Source organism: Pinus tabuliformis, chromosome 9 (assembly GCF_031772625.1).
Source record: "Pinus tabuliformis cultivar Carrire ecotype Pingquan chromosome 9, CPIR1, whole genome shotgun sequence".
NCBI classification, from domain to species: Eukaryota; Viridiplantae; Streptophyta; class Pinopsida; order Pinales; family Pinaceae; genus Pinus; species Pinus tabuliformis.
The window spans coordinates 753198195-753204194 of NC_142307.1; positions in this window are offsets into that span (position 1 = coordinate 753198195).

A 6000-nucleotide genomic window follows, 5' to 3' on the forward strand; every position below is an offset into this window, starting at 1 on the left:
GGTTGGTAGGGAGGCTCCAAAATGAGGCTAAGGTAAAATTTTGGAGGGAAGTTGTAGCTGCTACAACACTTAGCGACACACTGGCAAAAATCTAGCTCTCTGAATGGACCTTGTTCATGAAAAACAAGTCTAACACCTCTAGAAGTATTTTTTGGTTCTCAGTTCATCTTGCTTTCAACACTTGCTAGATTATAAGATGTAGTATCCACCAAGCTCTTGGTCGGTTGAAACAGATTCCAAGCCAATCCAACATAATTGTTTCAATTGGGGATGAGGGGTATATTGGTGCACAAGTAGTATAGTCATCAGAGTTTTAGTTTCATCTTTGGTGTTGCTCTGCTGCCAGCAGGCCTTGACAGTACCCCGGTTGACTCACATAGGAACACAAGCATTGCTTTGCTGCCAATGAGCCTGGTTAGTACCTCGACATAGTTACTTGCACCACCTCTCTATGCAGGAAGTATTTCTCTTCTTTCGCATTATTCATTTTCATCTTTTGAAATTTTCACTTTTCATTTTTTTTCATTTTTCATTCTCACAACCGTGCATAGCACTTATTCATTTTAGAGGCAAAAGAGGGATCCCGACTTATTGAGAGCAGGAGAGGTTGTTCCTTCAGAGAAGTAGTTTTATATATACCTCTAAGGTGCTCATTAATGTTTTCCCCCTCACCTTACTCTACTCGACTGAGTTGAAAAGGATTAACCTAAAAAAAATCGACTAGAGCGCGCAAGCATTATTTTTTCACCAAGGTTCACTTCGAACAGTATGTATTTTCCATTGGCATATCATGGACTGAAGATAAAAATTTCTTACATAAGAGAGCAAACAACAGATAACCAAATGTTGGTAGATGTCCAAGTCCTCTTGTAATTTACCCATCTTTTTTCAACAGTCGTACACAGTCTCATGCGAAACTAACCAACAAACAAAAACAAGTGAACAAACAACAAAACAAAGGGAAAGAAGAAGTAAATGTGAAAGCAAGTGAGTAAGAAATCAGACAAGAAAATGACCAAACATGTAAACGAAGTAGGAAAGCAAGCATGTAAGCAAACAAACCAAAAGCAAACACTACTCCTACTCCTAATATAACGGTGCATGGGCCTGATCGCGTGAAGTGATACATCCAATGCATCCATCGGCACATTGGTCGACCCATGTTGGTGAAGGCATGGTTCGTGAACAACATAGTTGTGTGAACCAGCAAACATGAAAGATATAACAATGAAGACAAACATACTCCAAATTTAAATGTGTCCACAGAACACAAGTGAGTGAAAGTACATGACATTTCGTCCATGGACTTATCACGGTGCTATGCGACACAACATGCGGCTGTGGAACATACGCATACTCTTGACTATGACATGCAAGCAAATGAAAGAAACAGAGAGAACTTGTGTCATGCACACGCGCTTGCAATGTAATATTCCTCCAATGCATGAGCGATGGGATCATGTACTTCGATTGGAGGAAGTATGATATGTGTGTGACATTGATCCTGGATGAGTGATGAAGAGCCTTGGGTGTTTCAACAATTTCCTGATCGGGAGTGAATCCAACCTCAGGACAGTGAGGGCCTGACATAACCATCAGCTCCAACTTAAGTGCCTCGACAGTTTGGGGGATTTCGACTTCATCGACAGATATATAATCATAAATAGGTGGCTTCAAAAAATCTACCATGATAGAATCATCATCGTTATTGAATACGAGAGTAAATAGATCATGAAAACTATGATCAACAAAATCAATGATTTCATCAGCATCCTCATGATCTGATGAATCAAATAGAGGGGTAGATTAGAAGTGGACAAATTCACCCTCTATGTTTCCAAAAATGGTAGATGAAAAGTAAAGTTTATTTTTAATGAATAGTGTATCCTCTCCATTGTTGGATGATGGAATGACATACGGTGTGTCCTATGAATGATCAACAATGGGTGCATCCACATATGAAGATACACTTGTGAAATCATGGATGGCAGGTTCACCAAAGATGTCAGTAAAGAACTGAGGAGGCTTAGACAAAGTTTCATGAGTCGATTACATGTACAGACAAAGTTTCATTTGTCTATACATGTTTCACCCCTTTTTGTACCTATTCCTACTATGCTTCCTTCTCTTGTCTATGCAGCTCCTATTCCTTCTAGATTTGCTCCTTCAACTCATGCAACTACTTCTCTGTTTCCTCCATTCTCCATTTTTCTCTCTGCCTTTACGCATTCCTCCTATCGCATTGTTACCTCTTTTCCTCTATTTCCAAAACTTCTTTCTCCACAAGTGGGTATGCTCAGAACTTGCAACTTTATTCTACCTCTACATTGTCGACAATCTTCCTCTTACCTTTGCCGTGCGCCATTATGTTTTCCTCTGTTGCTGCTGGTGGTGCTCTCATGGATGTTGCTTCACACTACTTCGCTAACCATTCCACAGTGATGCCGACGATTTCATTAGACTTGGAGAAGCTGTAAAAATATCTCCATGGGTCCTCCTCCACCCAATGACATGCCCCATGGATCCACTGAAACTATACTCTCGTGTAGTGATCTTTTACAAAACAATGCGGGTCATACGGATTGTAGCTAAGGGTGTTGAATAGATATTTCTTGATCTCCTCTGCCTCGACATCCTAATGCTTGAAATTCCATATCTCATATAACCTGATATGCAATGGAAGAGTGGGACAAGATGCCTTCTTCTGGTGCAGCCTAGCTGACAGTCCTACCGAGATGTGTTATGATACTTCCTACATGACGAGCTTCTCCAAGGAAAACTTCGGTAAAACATGTGGAGGCTTCTCCATGTTGTACATTCGTATGAAGATACCAAATGTTGAGGCATACCAATCTGCTATATCGATTAGTGCCTCCATTGTTGCCTTTGACATTCAAGGTGGATCTTGCTCAAATATCATCTTGTACACCAGGGTGAAAAATGATCTGACAATTGTGTGATAACTTATATGAAGTTGCATTCAGACAACATTTTACAATAAGTGTTGACAAAGGTCTCCGTAGATTTCCATGCCCACTTCAAGCCCGGGAACTCCTAACGGGCACAGATTGCATCCAAGATGTAAGTGGACATGTAGATTTCTGCTTGTTGACCTTTGGGTAGCTATCAAGCTCTTGTTGCCTATTCCTTCAGCCGGTGAGCCAACATGTCACACTAGTTACATGCTTTTCCTTCTTTGGCTAGTCGGTGCAACGCAATCACCCAAATTTGTGGGAAGGTTTCCATGTTGTCTTGGCCATACAGGCAACATGAAAAGATGACCAAGTGTTGGTACACCTTCTGCAGTATCTTCATCTTATAAACCTGGTTGGGTGTCATCCTAAATTTGGCTGGCTCCTTTACCCAGTTCTTCAATATATCCCTGGGGTTGGCATTGTTGTTGTGTATGATGAAGGGTGTCTCCATGGTGATCACAGACTTTGACATATGCTACATATGTTCATAATCATGTGCCCTAAAGGTAGCAATCTCCATCCCGTTGACACTACTCAATGTCATCGTCTCAGGATCAGTGTGTGAGACAATCCAATGTATCATGTCTGTGCATGGGAACATGGGATACCTTCATGCAATCCAATACAAGCTAGACTTGTGAATGTTCACATAGATTTGGTGGTCTACGAGGTCTTCTCAAAATGTGCCTGCAAATGCATCATTGACCTCTTGCGATATGAGCTTAATGTCCTCTTCTACAATCATCTTGGTGCCTTCATAGATCGACAAACTTGTAGACACTCGCTCAATTGCTGTTCGAGTTGAGCTTCTGTCGATGTCCTTTGATCGTTCTCTCTTAGATGCCATTGATCTTGAACTACTAAGGGACAAAAGGACATCTACCAAATCTGGAGACATGCCGACATGCATGGAAGGAAATATTTCAACTACAACCAAAGAAAACTTGAGGAACAACATGCAACACACCTGGGGATTGACTCACAAGGTTTCCACATTTTCTCCTAGGAGGTCGGGATGCTAGTTGCCAGAACTACACAAAAGGTAGTCTGAAATACTGAGAGGCTTGCTGGCTACTGAAATTGTGCAATGCGCAATCCAGACTGGCATGTTGGCTACTCGTATTGAACAATCTGCAATTCTAGCTAGCAAGGGTTGCAGGCCCAATGATTGCATTGTGCAATTTTATGGGCCAATAGTCACTGCCTCTTAGAATTGTGTTGTTATCACTCTAATAATGATTTTGAAGTCAGAAGAAAGAAAAACCAAAGGTAACCATAAACCACTTTTGGAGATCAAGACCTAGCCTTCCTGATGCTCAGAGAGGGCTCTCTCTTTAAAATTTAACTTTGTTTTAGTTAATATGATTTTAGGCTAATTATTGCTTGCACTTAGGTTTTGTTTTGAAAACTTGATGGTGGGATCACTTTACTTAGATGGACAGAGTTTTGGCTTATTCCATTGGGCTATGGAGTTGTATTTCTGGCAAACAAGACTGGATTGGGTTCTAAAAACAGTGTCTATAGGGCAAGGTAGATAAGTTACTGCAGATCTTAGAGGCTAGATGGTGAGTGGCTTCAAATCAGATCTAGGGAGCAATTAAGGGTTCCCTAGGCTGGACTTTGGAAGAAATGAAAGAAGTCAACCGGGATGGGACAAAGTTCAAGGATTCTCAGATCTGGGTATCAGGAGAAAACATCTAAATAAATCACTGTGCCAAATAGAGTGTAATTAAAAAAATTATGTATGATATTTCCAGTTAATTCATTTAGATTTTGGAACACATTTAAGAGTATGAAAACACAAAGGAAAGGTAACACAATAACACAAAGAAAGTACTTCACTACAAATGGCTCATCTCATGAATCCTGTAGAGAAATTATTTTATTACGTGCTCTAGTCTGTTGACTTGAAAATAGTACAATCACCCTTAGGTTCAAGATCACAATAACTCTACAAATGTAAAATAATCCACACATAATACTTCTAATTTTGAAGTATTTATACAAAACGTTTATTACAAAATATCTCAAACTAATTTGAGAATTAATGTAGGAAAAGGAAAATATCTTCTTGCAAGAAGATAGAGACAGTTATTGAATTGTTTCATGTTTTCCCTATTATTTTGGTTCTGTTGGCTATTATGCCTAGATTTTTAGCCCTTTATGCTAGCAGGTTGTTTGGCTTTCACGCTAGATAGTATGTTTGACTTTCATCTTTCATCTGCTACTCTTTTACCTGATACACTTTGACTGTGCTGGCCTATCTTCATCCTTTTACCATGCTCATTTACTTTTTACTGTAAACTTATAATTTACTGTGTTTTTACTACATTAAATCATTTAGTTTTTGCCATGTTTCTTCATCTAGTAACTGGATGTTGAGCATTTTCCTTTATATCTCATCAGCCTCTGTATATTTTGCAAAAGTAGGCTTATTAATAAATAAGTGTTTCACCTCATGCTGGAGGTAAAATAGATTTTCAAAAGTCTGGTATAATACTCTGCCAATTGGTATACCACTCATTGATGAGGTATTTTCCTGTTCTTTGGCCACTTCCCTGATTTTCTTGTTATAGTCCTCTTCTGTAATCAATTTATCATTTATGACTAAGGGACTAGGTAGTCCCTTTTCTCTCAAAAGCTCAAACTTGGTCATAAACCTGTCAATGGCTAGTTTCATGGTTTGACACTTATCCTCTAGATTTAACATTAAATTTCTCTTGGCCAGGACCCTCTTGACTTCGAAAATGGTACCTGTCCTATAAGGTATGTCAAGTTCTTGTAGCTCATATTTTTTCTTGGAGTTGAGGAATTGAATAATTCTCACTGCTTCCTCTAGCATTTCTCCAGGCTCTTCTTTGACATTCTGGATGGCTTCTGTAGCCTATTTGATCAAGTCTATCTGCTAAAAAATGACCTGGATAGATGGCCAAATATCATTGACAGAGTCAATGATATTGGCCCATAATAATTTTTTGGCCTTTCCCAAAGGCTCACTCAGTGTCAACTATTTCTCTAGAATTTT